Below are 17598 nucleotides of genomic sequence, written 5' to 3'. Positions count from 1 at the left end.
GGCCTCTTTCTTTCCACCTCACATACGTGCCCCCCACCTTACCACATGCCATCTGGAAGCGTGTCAAGGGCAGGGCCATGTCGTTCTGGGACATTGCCCCATGTGCTCAGCTTTGCGCTCATTCCCCTTCTTGTGCACTGAAATGAGTTCCAACACAAAAGACTAAGGTTCATTTGGTGACTTTAAGTGCTTTCATGCCTGATCTTGGTCCATCCCTATTCAGGGTAAAAAGCTGAACTTGTCAGAAGGCTTTCATAATACTAAAAGTTTATTTTGCCTGGATATTTTGGAACAAAAGCATGACACAGGCATGTTGTTTAATCATGGTGGCCTGACACATGCTTTTTTGTTTTTTGTTTTGTTGTTTGTGGTAATGGAGGTAGAACCCAGGAGCACTATACCTCTGAGCTACACCCCCAGCCCTAGTTATTAATCTTCATTTTTGAAACAAGGTCTCACTGAATTGTGAAGGGCCTCACTAAGTAGCTGAGGCTGTCCGCGAACTGCGATCCTCAGTCTCCCAAATGCTGGGATCGCAAGCATACACCACCACGTCTGGCTACCTGACACATACTCTTACTATAAGCCGTCACCTGACAAACAATGCCTCAAAGAAAACAAGTCCACTTGGGGCCACCTTCCCTCTGTTCTACCTGCCCCCAACACAGTGTATTCATATGATGTAAATAGGTAAGATTTAAAACCCAACATGGATCTGCTGCCTGGGGTTTTTTTGTTTTGTTTTTTTTTTTGGATTTTTTTGTTGTTGTTGTTTTTTTAGCACAATTTGATGGACACCAATGTGAGCCAGCTCTCTCTTCAAGGAAGTGGAGGCCAGTTCCTGTCAGAGCAGAAAAGACTCCCAAGGTCAGAAACACCAAAATATAGTCTCAGGCTGCCTGAAATCCCACAGGAGCTTGGGAGGAACAAACGGAAAGTGCAAAGGGCAATTTACAGATGGAAGAGTTGCTTGGGAATGGTGGCCCTGGAGGCTTCAGCAGAGAAGTGTGATGTGATGTGGTCCTGAAAGAAGCATGGTCCAGGGGAGGACCCGAGATAAGCCTAGGTGCATGAGGAAAATGGGCCCGGTAATGTACAGAGCCTAACTCAAGGAGCAGATGCAGTGAGGCTCTGACAACATCCACACTGAGAAGTCCAGATTGCTGTGCTCTTCAGATGAGCAGCTTCTCTTGCGTTTCAAAATAAATCTTGGTGCACAAGTTAGATCAACCAGGTAACAGCTACTGAACCTCCAACTACGCACATATAGTATAATTTGCTTCTAGAACAGATCAAAACATAAATAAACACAATTCTCCTTGGGCATACATATTTTCCACCTATTTTTATTTCTAAATGTGAACACACTCGTATTTCCACTGATGCCTGTCAGAAGATAGATATTTCTGAAATTTTCAAAAAAAAATAAAAGATGTGAATATTATAGTACCAATCAGAGCACAGTCTGATTTTTCAAACTGTTTCATATTGTGGGAGTTGTTTTGTTTTGTTTTTGTAGTACTGGGATTGAATTTGGGTGCATTCTATCTCTGAGCTACACACCCAGCCCTAATATATTTTATTTTTTTAATTTAAAATAGAGTCTCACTAAGTTGCTGATGCTGGCCACAAATCTGTGATCCTCCTATCTTAGCCTCCCAAGGACAGGGATTACAAGCATGTGCCACCACACCCAGCTCATATTGTATTTATAACAACCAAATTTTAGGATTCATTATTGAAGAAGCTGTGGCACTGGCCAGCCATGCCCTAAAAGCCTAGTGGCACATAAACACTGTAGCGAAGAGGTGGGTCCCTTCTCTTCTGGGGCATGAGCATCATGAAGCAATAGGAGAGAAAATTACCAAACTCTCCAAATCCTGCCGTCCTCCTCCTCCTCCTCCTCCTCCTCCTCCTCCTCCTCTTCCTCCTCACCAATGGACCTCAACCCTGGCCACACATTAGCTTTGTGTGGGGAGCTTTCAAAACCCCACGCCTGGACCAAGTGAATCAGAACTGCTGGGGCCAATTTTTAAAAATCACTCATTAGGAGTGTTTTTTATTCTCAAGTGATGCTGATGTGTGAGCTACGTGACAACTCTAGCCTTCAGGACAGCTACATCTGCCTGGGCGTTCCAGGAGTGGTGCTGACTTCAGCCAGATCTCCCTATTCCCAGGGTCTTCACTGAGGGACAGCCATAAAGGAGGTCTGTGTACTGTGCCCAGTAGGCAGAAGGAAATAGATGAAATCACACCCTGGTATGGGGTTCTGGGTCTGACCCTTTATTAACTGCTAAAAAAAATAATATCCTTTGACAAAATATTCATACTCCAAAACTCACTTATTTGAAATTTCTACCCTGGGATTTGTACCATGAGCTCAGACAATGTAATTTTGCAATCCTGAAAACTAAGAATTTCCAGGGCTGCAGAGTCTATATTAAGTTTGCATATACTGTATAAAATAAGATCTGACAAAATGCACCATAAGTTAAATGGCATCTGGTGAGATTACAGCTTTGCCTTGCTGGGATGTCAAAAATCACACCTAACAATGCAGTGTTAAAATAACGAGAATTTAAAAATAAAGTATCTTGCCATTTTAGAGAATCAGAATTCATTTTAAAAACACTCTGGTAAGGATTAAGTTCCAAAGAGTGAATGTTAGTTGAGACTTTTCAACAGCAAGTGAACCCTTCAAGGTACCACAATTAAGTGCTTAAGTGCTACAAAGATGCCTCCCATACACGAACAGCTGTGTGTCGTAAGTACCGCAGCGAGTATTCCCTGGGATCAGACGCAGGCACGGCTCTGAAAAGGAGTACCAACACGTTTTGCAAGGTTGTATATGAGAGAGTCACTTGGGTGGTGAGACCTCAATTTCTCCGTTCCTTGTGATGGTTATGAACACTGAATAAAGTGGCATTCCGCGTGGCTCTCATAAATACTTTCTAGGAATGGTGATTGTTTTTGAGTTTTGGGGGTCCTTATTAATAAAAAAGCAACAGCAGGACCTAACCCAACAAGTAACCTCTCAGATCGTCATGGGTCTAGGAGAAAAGGGAACTTGCGCTTGTTGAGCCCTGGGGTGTCCTCACACCCACATTTTATCTTTACCAGAACCCTTATTTCATCTTTACCAGGGATCAGTACAGACTTAAAGTAACACAGTGACCTAAAAGATTCTGTACTACTGTGGCGTTAACTGGTCATAGCACAAGCGTGTGATCCCTTGATGCTGTCCTGACCATCTTCCCCTCCACCACACTGGCCAGCTCTATACCAAGCCCCTGATCTAGAGAAAATCCAAGTCTACAATGTCCACAAAGTTTCACCATACCAGGAAGTCTTCCAACTTTGGGGCAAGAAGACCAGCAGAGGAGCCGGGCGTGGTGGCGTTCGCTGGTAATCCCAGCATTTGGGAGGCTAAGACCAGAGGATCGCGGTTCATGGACAGCCTCAGCTACTTAGGCCCTCCGCAACTCAGTGAGACCCTGTTTCAAAATAAAGAATAAAAAAAAATGGGCAGGGGGTGTAGCTTGGAGGTCAAATGCCTCTGGGTTCCATCCCCAGACCTGCAAAAAAAAAAAAAAAAAAAAAAAAAAAAAGACCAGCAGGACCATCTAAGTATGAAGCAGTCTCCTTTCTGTCTGTCCACACAGTACTGGCTACTCCTAATTGGCTAATTTCTACTTGAAAATAACATCCTATTTATAGATAAGGAGGGGCTCACATGGGAACTCTAATTCAGACATCTAAGCCAACTCATTGGTTTTTTTTCATTAGATGTATAAGGATGCTTGCCTCCTTTTAAAGATGCTGAAAAACTGGGTGTGGTGGCGCACACTTGTAATCCCTGCGCTTGGGAGGCTGAGACAGGAGGATCACACAGGTTCGAAGCCAGGCTCAGCTACTTAGTGAGGCTCTCAGCAACTTAGTGAGACCCTGTTTCCAAATAAAATATAAAATAGGTCTGGGAGTGTAGCCTGGAGGTAGAAAGCCTCTGGGTTCCAACCCCAGTACCACCCAAAAAATAAATAAATAAATAAATAAATAAATAAATAAATAAATAAATAATATGCTGAAATGTGTCTGCTTTCAAGAAGTCTGTAGAGCCACTTAGGGTTGGCACTAAAACTCCTTAAGATGATCAAGCGCCTCGCCCCAGATCCTCTTTGGAAGAAATCAGAAGCTGATTTTTTCTCAGGTCCTAAGTTACTTCTAACCTGAGATGGCCCTTCTAACCTGATGACCCTTCTAACCTGGATTTAGTGTTGATACTTTGCATCTGAAAAAAATACCATGATACCTCCTCTTGATATGATTTTGTAAAATTCTGTTCCCCTGATTACAACAACTTTAATATTTACTTTGTACCTATTTGGAGATGTCACTGAGGCTTTTAAGTTTTTCTGTGAGGTTTGGGACTTTCAAAAAAAAAATTAGCATGGGTTTTATTACCCAGAATTCTAGCCAGGCGTGGTGGCACACGCTTGTAATCCCCGCACTTGGCAGGCTGAGACAGGAGGATCGCACAGGTTCAAAGCCAGCCTCCGCTGAGTGAGGCTCTCAGCAACTTAGTGAGACCCTGTTTCCAAATAAAGTATAAAATAGGTCTGGGAATATAGCCCGGAGGTAGGAAAGCCCCTGGGTTCCACCCCCAGTACCACAAAAGAAAAAAAAAACACCCATAATTCTGATCAGACTAGACTGATTTCTCAGCTACTGCATGAACTGCTGGTGCAAACCAGGAGGCGTCCGCTTCATGAGAGCTGAGCTGCGCCCCAGCCCTCGGCCTCAGCCGGCAGTAGGGCCCCACTCAGGACTCCAGGAACTGCCGCTCTTTTGCCAAAGGTAGCTGTTTGTACTGCTTGGGCTGGAACATACTTTTAGCCTAAGGAAGAAAGGTTTAAAAGTGTTGCACAATTTAGGATAATATTTCATATTTTGAAAATACTTCAGTGACAGCATTTGCAGTATGGGCTACTTTTGAGTTCCTAGCTTAAAGAGAAAAGATGTTAACTTTGGTAGTGCGGATCGATAAATAGACTTAGTAACAGAGACCTAAAGACACTGCACCTCTGTGGTGTTAACGTCCTATCACAAGTGTGTGATCACTTGACGTATTCCTGCCCACCTCCCCCCCCACCACTGACCAGCTCTGCGCTGAGCCATTGATCTGGAGCACAGCCAAGTCTCCATGACGGCCACAAAGTTTTACCATACCAGGGTATCATCCAGGACAAGTAGGTTTCTGGTATTTCTACTACCTCTAAAGAGAATGCTAGAAAAAAAAATAAAAACTCACTTTAGGTCTGGGATAAGTGGCCAATCAGCCTCAAAGATTGTCTAGCCCTAGCAGGCTGTGGTTCATTAACTTTGTGTTCGCATATACTTAGTACTAAAAAAAGCTCTCACCTCATCATCTGAAGTGAGGCGGTGTCACTAAGCATTTTCAGAGTGCGACTCTGATGGCAGCTGTCACCTTAGCAGGTGAGTTATGTCAGAAAAGTTCCCCCCCCGGGGGGGGGGACACTAAAAAGTACAAAACAGTTTTTTTCAACTCATTTTAAACTTCTTTAAAGTCATCACTGACTTATAGAAAGATCTAATATTAACCACACATTCCTGGAAGAATACACCTAGAAGGACCACAGAAAATTCAGTGGCTTCTTCAGAAAGGCTACTGGGCAGAAACACCGCTGATCTGAGTTGAGTGGACTCCTTCATCCTGGGTTCCCCCTGGGAACTCGGGCGGGCCCACGTCCTGCCCGTCCAGCCTCAGCTCCCTGGGCCACTCAAGCACAGCCCGGTCAGAACAGCAGGGCTACAGTCTGTGGGACACGTGGGGGTGGCTCGCAGGCAGGTGGAGAAGGTGATATGGGTCCTGTTGATCAAGGTGATTCTCAGAGGAGCTAAAGAGGGGGGGAGGGCAGTGTCGGCACCTCTGCATGAGAGGGTGGGAGTAAAAGCAGATTCGTGGCGATTAGTGACAGCCAAGTATGGTGGCATACACCTGTAATCCCAGAACTTGAGAGGCTGAGACAGGAGGATTTTAGGTTCAAGGCCAGCCTCAGCAACTTAGTGAGGTGCCTTGGTAACCTAGCAAGACCGTGTTTTAAAATAAATAAAATAGGACTAGGAGTGTAGCTCAAAGACGGCATGCCTCTGGATTTAATCCCCAGTACCGCCAAAAAAAAAAAAAAAAAAAAAAAAGATAAGTGATACATGTACTTTGAGGACAAACCATATGTCTTACGTTGATAAAGGAAAACTCCAGTGACTCAGATGTAAGGTTTTTATATTTATCAAAGTGATACAAAAAGAATGAGGAAATGCTGCCCCGAAAAGTCTCATTTTCTCTGTTCTCTACACCAGACCGTTCTATCTCCAGAGGTTGCACAAGGAACTGGCAGGAACTTGGTGCAAAAACTCAGTGACACCAATGACAGAAAACAGCAGCATCTGCCAGCGCAAAATGATGTGGCTTGTTGCTATGGGAGACACCCTGCATCTGTGCATGTAAGTTCTATGTATAGTTCCTATCTAGAAGTATGCATGTCTAGACTTTTATTAAATGGAATTATCTTTGTAATAATAAATTCAGTGGCAAAAAAAACTGCATTTCAAGTTGTTTTGATTTTAATCTTCTGGCTTATCTACATTTTCTTATTTTATATAGTAGTTGAAGTTTTAAAAATTCTTTAAATGGAGCACTTTCCCCAAGCACTTTACAAAAAAGATTTGAAGCAAAAAGGCTCCACTCAACATTCTGCTTGCGTGAAGACTGAAGAACAAGACTGGTTGGTCCTGTCCTCACAATGCCCAGGGTGCCGCTGGATGAGGGGCTCAAGTATAAGCAGTGCCCCAAAAAGTGTGGGGTCCCCTGGAAACACCAGGGGGTGCTGCTCTGGCTAGAGAAAGGCCCAGGACAGGAACAGGGAGACCAAGACCACAGGGGAAATAAAGTTAGCTACCGTTAGCCAAATCTGGGGCTGGGGGAAGCAGGGAGTGCACAGGAACTGAGGTCACTGTGACTGGAACCACGGTCAGGCTGTGCCGGGAGACACGGCAGGGGCCTCGCAGGTACCAGTGGAGAATGGTGGGCTCCAGAACAGGAGGCACACATGGAGACTGTTTACTAAGGAGCAGAGACCAGGGGAAGAAAGTATGGGCAGGGAGAGCCCAGGCGTGAGCGTGGCAATCCCCACCATTTATTGGGTCCACACTCAGGGCAGCAAGGTATGGGGCTGCGATGATGGCGTGGTGGGTGACGGGCCTCTGCCCCTTCCCCTGGGGAGCCCACAGCAGGGGCCGCCTCACCTTCTCCCTGCTCTGTTTCCTCAGCAAGTATTTTTTTAAGGCAGGAGATTTACACACACAGTCCTTAAACCCCTGGTCACAGCAAGGATGGGACCTTGACACACATCCCTGACTTAATTTACACACCCAGAATCACAAAGATTGGTTGGGAGGAGTTAAAGAGACAAAACATATAAAATATCCAGCACAGTGCAAGCGATCACTAAAGGCTCAGGTATGATGGGTACGAAAAGAAGTATGCCAAGTAATGTGTGCGTGTACGAATGTACCATGTTGAATCTCGCTATGATGTATACTTACAGTGCACTGAAAAAAGTTTAAGAAGAAGCTCAGTGAAGGTTATCCTGTGAATGGGAAGTTTAATGTCCCAAATTCTGCTATTTTCCAAAACGTAAAAGAATAAACTTTCTCTGAATGTCCCCAAGGAAGGGGCAGCGCAGCTGGATTTCATCAGTAATTGTTTATGAATCCCCTCCTCACTGCTGGGCTCAGCACTAAGGAAGAGAGGCCAAGAGCGGGGGCAAAGGTGGGTGCAGCAAGCCCCGCGGGGAGGGACAGCGGGGGACAGGCCCCAGGCTGCCAATGGGAGCAGGGAGCCGGACAGCCACCGGATGTCCAAAGAATTGCCACCCAGGGCCCCGCGGCCGCGCAGGCGTTCAGGAGGCCCCTGGTGGGCCGAGTGGAAGTCCTGGGTGCCGGAGGAGCACTCCAGGAAGGCTTGGCGGAGCCTGTGCTGGGGGAGGACGCAGGGTCTTGTTCTGTAGCTTCCTCCTGGGGGAAGCGGCCGAGCAGGAGCAGAGCCAGGGCTATGCATCCTCTGCCTCCTCATTTCCTTATTTAACCGCAGACCGGTCCGAATTCAGGAATCCATAGGCTCTCCCTGCCAACGATGTTTCAAAGACTAGGGCAGCACTTCTATGCAAACAAGCACCTCTTTCAACACGCAGTATCAGATCTTTCAGTGTTCCTCCTACAGAATCTACACAAGACAGCTGACCTATCTAATGCATGCCTCCTGACCAGGTGCTGTGCTCTTTCTTACCCCTTTTCTACCCAGAAACACAGGGCTTACTTCTGATGCATATAAGTAAACTGCTCATCCAGAGAGGTGTGTGAGCCAACATTTTTTTTACCTTGTTTACTTATGGTGTAGAAGTAACTGTCCGGATCCCACTCTGAAACAAACAGGTGCATAAAGGTGAATTTCTGAAGCAGGATCAGTCAGGGATAGCCAGCCCGAGGGCCGAAGCCAGCCTGCTGGCTGGGTTTTTTGTTTGTTTTGTTTTTGTTTTCAGAGATGCAGTTTTATTTAGGAAAACAGATTCACATTTAAGGGAGAATGTGGGCATCTCCAGAGGAAGACACAGCAACACGCCGGTCATGAGTGTTAATGTTTATTTAACAGTAGCTGCTTATAGGAGGGGAAGAGTAGATAACAGAGGAGGGGTAAAGGTGGAGTCACACAATTTTGCACCAGTTTTCCCAGCCCTTGCACATTACTCTCAGGTTACTTTCTGAACACAGGGGATGGGTCCAGGGCTTGGGCAAAGAACATGGGCAGCCACTCACAAGTGACTGGTGTTGTGTTTCAAAGGTCCATGGGCATTCACTGCCTCCACGGGCTCGTGTGCACTTTTCCCTTCCACCCTCCCACACTTGTGATCCCTTATTCTAAAGTTCAGTGAGGGGTGAAGGCCCATCTTCCAGAGCGGCTTCAGTCTGGGGAGAGGCCATGAGTCTGCCAAGCCAGGATCTGAAGTCTCTGTCTATCTGATCTAATGGGTACAGAGGAATAGCTGTCTCCATCTTTGAGATGGGCCCTCATGCTAACCATAGAACTACTGAAAGGGGAAAGATACAAATTTTACTAGACGATCAGGTAGTAGCCTAAGGCCATAATAGTGGTAATAGCCAGCTGAGACCAGGCAAGAGCTAATGTCTGTTTTTATAAATAAAGTTTTATTAGCACTCAGCCCTGCTCATTCATCTCTCACTGGTCTATGGCTGCTTTCCCACTGCATGCCAACCTGATAGCTTTGATGGCCTAAAACACTTACTAACTGCCCCTTTAGAGGAAAAGTTTAAGAGAGCTATTTGGCTCTGCTACAAAGAGATGATGCAGATTTTAAAAACAAAAGATTCTTCTTTTGAATTAAAACTCAAAAGAATCTAAAAACTTTATTCTGAAAATTTTCAGTAAGAGCAAATTTTAAAAATGGCTTTTAAATGTTATTTGTCTAGAGAATACAAATGACACTGTAATTCACATAAAACTTACAACCTTTTTATGTAGTATGCTTTCAACTGTGTTAAAATCAAAACTACCTTGAGTGCTCACTGGATGATTTCCAGGGCCCAGAAAAACAGTGCTGAATTTCCCTGCACTTTTTTTTTTTTTTTTTTTGGTGTGTGTGTGGTACTTGGGATAATAAAACCCAGGGGAATTCTACCTCTGAACTACACCCCCAGTCCTATTTTGTTCTTTTATTTTGAAACAGGATCGTACTAAGTTGCAGAGGCTGGCCTTGAACCTGCGATCCTCCTGTCTCAGCCTCAGTTCTGGGATTACAAGCGTGCACCACCACACCCGGCTTTCCTGTACAATTTTTACTTACTCCTACTGCTTTTGACAAACGGGATGGTTCTGCTTCCTTCTCCTGTGACCTGGAGTTTTAATGTCTACATTTAAACTCTTCTTGTGATCGCCTTATACGATCTAACGTTCACTCTATATATTCATCTAATTAAACAAGTCTGGACCAATCTCTCAATTTGGAGGAAAACGCACACATACATAATGCTGCCTTTTCTTATCCCCTCCACCTACTCTTCCCTATCCATAGGTCAGGGCTCCTTTTTATTCTCTTTCTTCAATTTTCCTTCAAACTTGTATATTTAAAATGACTATGTTTAGTGTCTAATATTTTCATTTAACAATTTGGTTCTAGTTGGTTTCCAAATTAACTGCCAGTTTTCTGAACCATAACTCACTATTTCAGGGTTATGTCTCTAACTTAATTCTTGGCCACTGATAATTTATTACTGAGCAGTCATTGCAGGAAAGGTCTTTAAATATTACATATTCTGAGAATTTACTGAGTTGAGAGGTTTTTTTCTTACTTTTAAAAACTAGTGGTTAGACTCTAAAACACTAAAAAGATTGTTAGCTTCTTATGGTGGGACACATCTGTAATCCCAGTACTTGGGAGACTGAGACAGGAGAGTCACAGGTTCCAGGCCAGCCTCAGCAACTTAGCAAGACCATTTTAAAATGGAAAATAAAAAGGGCTGGGGGTATAGCTCAGAGATAAAATGCCCCTGGGTTCAATTCCCAGTACCACCAAATTAAAGAAAGATCATTTTTGTTACTTATTGAAGCAAAGGTGTGCCGCCGACACCAACTATAATCAAATTCTCAACGGCCCAGAGCTCTGACGACTCCCTGCTAGCCACTAACGACCTAGACAGGTAACATCAACTGTAGGCCAAGCCTGAGGGTGACAGCAGTAAATCCTGAAGGGGGAGGGAGAGATCGGCGCACCAGGTTTCGCAGACTGTGTCCAACGGCGCTTAGTCAGCTCCGCATGAAGTCCTGAGCCCCGCTGTCCCCTAGTTAACCTGCTTTCCCTTTCTCTGCTTCCCTACGAAAGTGACTTTTATTCCTGTTGTAATCCACATGGGTTCCTGGTTGCCTTACCTAGAAAAATAAAAGCAGGGTAGCACCTGCTCTTAAGACTCAGACCCAGCCCTCAGGAGAAGTTCCAAGAGGCTCAAAAAACAGTCATGGGTATTTAGCTCTTCCTGTTCCTTGGGCGCGTAAGCTCAGCTCCTGGGCATTTCAGAGTCACATCCTGCACTGGCTGTCTGGTCGTGTGGCCCACCTTCACATCCTCAGATTCCTCTCACCGTGGGGGTTGGGGGTTCACGGAGACACCAGCTAATCCAATCTGTTATCTACTCGCCGTCACCCTTAGTGAGCAGTGAACAAGGAGTCCTTCCATTGGATATCAGCATCATCAACATACTGTCTTCACTGTGCCTGGGAAACGTGTTCATAGGCGCCCGCCTGGCACTGCGGAGGCAGCACCACTGGGTTGCTCCCAGCACTTCATCTGCTGCTGTTGGAGGTGGCTTGCACATTATGCCACGCCCTGCCATGTCTTCCTGCTGTCTTCCCCACGCCATAGGGCAAACGCAAACCCATAGTGTGACATTCATTTATAAGATCCGGTCCCTTTATGGATGGCATTATTAAGGTTTTTTTTTATAAAAAATTTATGTAAATGCAAATTTTCAAGGCGAGAACTCTCAAAGGAAACCAATGCTTAAGAAACAAGTTCATCAGATATAAAAGTTAATGGTTATAGCCGTGCGTGGTGGTGCACGCTTGTAATCCCCGCGCTTGGGAGGCGGAGACAGGAGGACCGCGCAGGTTCGAAGTCAGCCGCGCTGGCTTAAGAGACCCTGTTGTTTCCAAATAAAAATAATATAAAAATAGGTCTGGGAGTATAGCCCAGAGGTAGAAGGGTTTCCAGGAACCCCAGTACCACCACCAAAAAAAAAAAAAAGTTAATGGTTATAAGTTAATGATAAATACTTTCTAACAATTATTGACAAAAAGAAATAATAGATTTGTTGTTATTAGACTCTCCTACCATAGGCAGGTAGCATGAGGGGTAGGATGGGGAATCTTTCAGCTTCTGGTACGTGGAGGGCCCAGACAGAAACCAGTCAACCAGCCCTGCAAAAATCAGTGCATTTCTGTGCAGACATGTGTTTTTTTCTAATATCACTGGACTTAAGCATGTCTTAAACTATATTTGAAGTGGCTTTTGGTGGGGGGAGGGTACTAATGATTGAACCCAGGGGCATTCTACCTCCAAGCCACACTCTCAGCCCTTTTTATTTTTTATTTTGAAACAAAGTCTGGCTAAATTTCTGAGGCTGACCTCAAACTACGATCCTCCTGTCTTGGCCTCCCAAGAACTGGAATTATACAAGCATGCTGCACCACACCCAGCTCAGTGGCTATTTTTTAAAGGCCAATATCGTCTTATCGGTCTGTCCTGTTTTAGCATTGTATACTTCAAACTATCACACTCACTGTTATTCACTTGAAAACATCAGAGATTAACACTTAGTATTACAAGGCTTATGAACTTTTCTTCCTGGGATTTCAAGTTATTTGACAAAAACAAATACTGGAAATTTCATTATAAGTCTGTGAAATAGATTCTTTGAAGGCTAAGAAAAGCAACAAAACAAAACAAAAAAATTATGTAGCCAACCAAGTTTCTAAATTAAGCTGATCAATCAAACAGTTGTGTCCAAATTTCTAACAACATACCCTGCAATTTACCAAATGGAGTTGCTTTGCATTTAAATCAATTCAGGAATAAACACCCCCTATTCCGCATCTCTCGTATTTAAACTCATAATGTCCCCCTCCTCTTCTCCAATCAGAAAGCTGCCTCTGGCACCCTGGGCCAAGCAGTCTCTCCACTTTATGCAACAGGAAATTTAAGAGCAAACATCTACTCTCTGTTCCAAGTAAGTAGGGCAGGGATGACATCCTCTAGTAATTCTCCCATCTTTCTTTTGTTTTATATTGTTTTGTTTGCAGCGTTAAGGATTGAACTCAGGGGCGCTCTATCACTGAGTTCCATCCAGCCCTTTTTTTGTATTTTGAGATAGACTTTCTAAGTTTTCCAGGTTTTTGGTATTTTGAGATAGACTTTTTAAGTTTTAGCCTCTCCAGCTTCTGGAAATATGTGCCGCCAATTCCAGCTTCTCCTTTTTGTTACTGGGGATGGAACCCAGGGCATTCTACCTCCGAGCTACACTAGCGGCCCTATTTTTTTAGTCGTATTTATTTATTTATTTTTGGTGGTACTGGGGTACCTGGAAACCCTTCTACCTCCAGGCTACACTCCCAGACCTATTTTATACGTTTTATTAGAAAACAGAGCGCGGCTGGCTTCGAATCTGCGCGATCCTCCTATCTCCGCCTCCCAAGCACGGGGATTAGGAGCGTGCGCCACCACGCCCAGTGCTATGGCATCTTGTGCAGGCCTTGAACAAAAAGCTCGGCCAGGGGACACGCAAAGGCTGGAGTCCCCCACAAAAAAAAAATACTAGCCCTTCCCCCTCAAAAAATTATTTTAAAATTATTTGAATTAATATGTGTAATTAAAATTTTTATGTATATGCAGTATAACTAAAATAGATGGGCAGCGACATGTGAGAGACTGAGTCAGCAAAGATCTTTTTTTCCCAAGGATAAAGTTTGGGCCAAAGATTAAGCTCAAGCTGACCTTAGTTTGGGCCAATATATAAGATTAAGTTCGAGCTGTCCTTGTGAAGAGGCAAAGCATACTTTCTATGATTCATTAAATGTCTGGCACCCTGCCCTAAAGTCTGTTAAAGACTTTTTCTGTCCTTAAAGTTTCTGCTTGCATGACTGTGGTTTTGTCTACTCTGCCAAGAAAAGAAAGATTATAACAAATATAAAAATTATAACAAATCTTAAATAAAGTTGGAGAAGCTTGCTTCTGGTCTCCTGTGTCAGAGTCTTCTCTTACTCAACCTCGACTCTTCTCTCACCAACACACGACCCCCGACTCCTGCTCGGGCTCCACCCTGGCGGCCCAGCTAGTCTTTTATTTTTCTTTCTTTCTTTCTTTCTTTCTTTCTTTCTTTCTTTCTTTCTTTCTTTCTTTCTTTCTTTTTTTGGTGGTACTGGGGTTCCTGGAAGCCCTTCTACCTCCGGGCTACACTCCCAGACCTACTTTATATATTTGAAACAGGGTCTCTTACGCCAGCGCGGCTGGCTTCGAACCTGCGCGATCCTCCTGTCTCCGCCTCCCAAGCGCGGGGATGACAAGCGTGCGCCACCACGCCCGGCCTAGTCTTTTATTTTTCGAAACAGGGCCTCACTGAGTTGCGAAGGGCCTCGCTAAGTAGCTAATGCTGTCTGCAAACCGCTATCCTCTAGTCTCCATCTCCCAAATGGCAGGATTACAAGCGTGCACCACCACGCCCAGCTTCTCCCGCCTTTCTTACATAACATAACTACTCAGATACACTGCGTGGTATAACAATGGGCATGGGACAGAATTGACCCAGTGACCGCAAAGCTCGGCCCCAGAGACAGGACACAAGGTAACAGCCTGACCGTGCTCCAGGATGCTCTTCTCCGAAAGAAACCAAGTCACAGTTTCCCTGACTATGCCAGGTAGCCAGGAGCAGGGGCTCAGATCTGGAGAAAGGAGGAGCTATTTCCCTGCCTAGATCTGCTGCAGACAAACCAAGATTCCCTAAAGAATTACTTATTTGAGACTTTGAATGTCACTACAATCTTTGTTTCCACCAAGAAACAGAACCATCATGGGTGCTCAGTGCGCCACGGAGGCAGCCACTGCTACGTCAGGACGCAGCAGCCACCTCTCCTCATCCCCTTGTGCCCGCAGTACTTGTATCACATCGTCAACAATTACACTTTTCTACGGGTTGTTGCTGTTGTAAGTTTCATGGATCAAAGATGCCTCTCGGGCACTTATGAAAACGTATGGGGCTCAGGAGAGCAGGCCCAGGCACTGTGATTTGTCTGAAACCAAACACATTCTCTTCATACGTATTTAAAAGGCTTAGATTCTCACTTCTACAGTTCAGCTGAAAATAATGCTTGGAATTTTTTTTCAAAAAAAAAAAAAAGATACTATAGGGAAGAAAAGTCATACAGATGTAAGACTTCAAATTTGATGTTCATGCCGAGCATGGTGGCGCACGCTTATAATCCCAGCATTCGGGAGGCTGAGACCAGAGGATCGCGGTTTGTGGACAGCCTCAGCTACTTAGTGAGCCCCTCTGCAACTCAGTGAGACCCTGTTTCAAAATAAAGAATAAAAAATAGGGCAGGGGATGTAGCTCAGAGGTCAATGCTTCTGGGTTCCATCCCCAGACCCGCAAAAAATAAAATAAAATAAATTGATGTTCATATCTTGGCAACCTGAAGTAGGTATGGAATTCCCAAGGGCTATTTCTTTCTTTTTTTTTTTTAATTGAACCTTCTGAGCTACATCTCTCAGCCCTAATTTGTTTTATTTTAATTTATTATTTTTTATTTAATTTTTTCCCATTTTATTTTTTTAATTGGTGCATTGCAGTCATATATCAATCACATTGGAATAAAAGACTTGAGAGGATATACAAGCACACATCATCCAATTAGCCCTCATCCAGCCCCCATCCCATTCCCTCCCCATCCCTCAATCCCATTCTTGTTTGGTGATTAACTTTGATACATTTGTTTATGTACCTCCTGCGCTTTAAAGAGGCTCCATCCTCCCCTATTCCTTACCTTCTGATTGGTCACCTTAGTTGCTTCACTATAGGGCCCTTTCTATAGCTCGACCTCTTCCTGTTGCCCCTTTCCTCCTAGTTATTGCTGATTAGGAGAAGCATCTGATTTTTATTTTCTGCGATATTTCTCTGTGCATGCCGTGTTGCAAGTACCGGTCCCACTCTTGACGGCCCCAGTAGTGGCCTGGCTACCAGGTGGACTGATCCAGACCTCACTGGCTCAAGCAGCGGCCTTGCCTCATGGGAGGCCCCGATTCTGGTCTCACTGGCCCCGACACCAGCCTAACCCCTCAGCTGGCTCCAATCCCGGCCTCAGAGGCCCCAGCACCGGCCTTGCCTCACGGCAGGCTCTGATCCTGGCCTCGGAGGCCCCAGCACCGGCCTAGGCTCATGGCAGGCTCCGATGCCAGCCTCGCTGGCCCCAGCACCGGCCTAACGCCTTGGTAGGCTCCGATCCCAGCCTCAGAGGCCCCAGTAGCAGCCTTGCCTCCTGTCAGGCTCCGATGCTGGCCGTTGGCCCCGGCATCGGCCTAACTCCTCAGCAGGCTCCAATCCCAGCCTCGGAGGCCCCAGCACCGGTCTTGCCTCACGGTGAGCTCCAATCCTGGCCTTGCTAGCTCCGGCACCGGCCTAACCCCTCGGCAGTCTCCGATCCCAGCCTCGGAGGCCCCAGCACCGGCCTTGCCTCACGGCAGGCTCCAATGATGGCCTTGCTGGCCCCAAATCTGGCCTCGGAGGCCTCAGTGGCGGCCTTGCCTCACGGAAGGCTCTGATGCTGGCTGCTGGCCCCGGCACTAGCCTAACCCCTTGGCAGGCTCTTATCCCAGCCTCGGAGGCCCCGGCACCGGCCTTGCCTCACGGCAGGCTCTGATGCTGGCCGCTGGCCCTGGCATCGACCTAACCCAAGGGCTATTTTTTTTAAGTGAGCACATATGCAAACTATATGCCTCTTTATTTATGGTTTTAATTATTTTTTTTGCTGGGTTTAAGCAATGTTAACAATCGAGTTTGTTATATTAGTCCAGCATCATTATTGGCAGAGTCTCAAAATAATCATAATCACGTTAGGATGAATATCTGTCATAAAAACACATATCTGAGACTTTACCACCAACAGATCACTAAGACTTAATACTGTCATATAAACAAAGTAATAAAATTTAAACTACAACTACAAGTATTTTCAGTAAGTGGCTTTTCAATTTCAATCAATTTCTAGAAAAATATAGAATAAATGAAGACCTGTTTCCCTGGGAGTGAGAACAGCTGAGGACCTAGGGAAAAGCCAGGTCTCTCAAGGAAAACAAAAAGAAGAAAGCAATGGTCACTGAGTGGAAATCAGGCTCCAGTTACAGCCTCAGACCTGGAAAGTGATCTGAACCCCAGTCTGGATGACCAGTTTGATCAGCAGTCTTTCCATCTTGGTAACTCATCTATGAAAGATTCCAGGTCAAGTCTTCTATATGCAAACGAGGAGAGCAGAAGCACCCCCTCCCTCCTGATGCGGGAAGCACCAGGCCAATGTGGCCTGGCCAGACCCTCTACCTGCCTCCCCCTACCACAGGAGGGTGAGGGGCCCTAAAACATGCAAAGCCAGCTGAAAGCAGCACGAGAGGCAGAAGATGGGGGTCCTGTGCAAATGCCGGACCTTCACCACTGCATATCCCAGCTACCTCAAGTGACAGATGCTTTCTGACATCACTAGAAAACTCAGATGGTGGCAAAGAGAGAATGCAAAGCACTGAAGCCAGGAGGAGAAAGAGGACGGCGAGGAGGACGGCGAGGAGGACGGCGAGGAGGAGGAGGACGGTGAAGAGGAGGAGGACGATGACAGATTGCCAACAAGCAATATAGGGAAGAAGGGGACAGAAAAGAAAACAGAAAAATGAACCAGAGAAAAGGCAGAAACCTACC

General features: G+C 45.4%; 1 protein-coding gene across 4 annotated transcripts in view; it reads right to left on the bottom strand.

Moving 5' to 3' along the window:
• TIAM2 (TIAM Rac1 associated GEF 2) overlaps positions 1-17598 on the bottom strand; it is a gene marked incomplete at both ends in the record, with an annotated part of 113066 nt that overhangs the window by 17280 nt on the left and 78188 nt on the right. The gene's annotated exons all lie outside the window — the stretch shown is intronic.

This window comes from Muscardinus avellanarius (genome assembly GCF_963383645.1).
Source record: "Muscardinus avellanarius genome assembly, chromosome: 8".
Taxonomy (NCBI): Eukaryota; Metazoa; Chordata; class Mammalia; order Rodentia; family Gliridae; genus Muscardinus; species Muscardinus avellanarius.
This window is presented reverse-complemented; position numbering and strand designations above follow the sequence as displayed.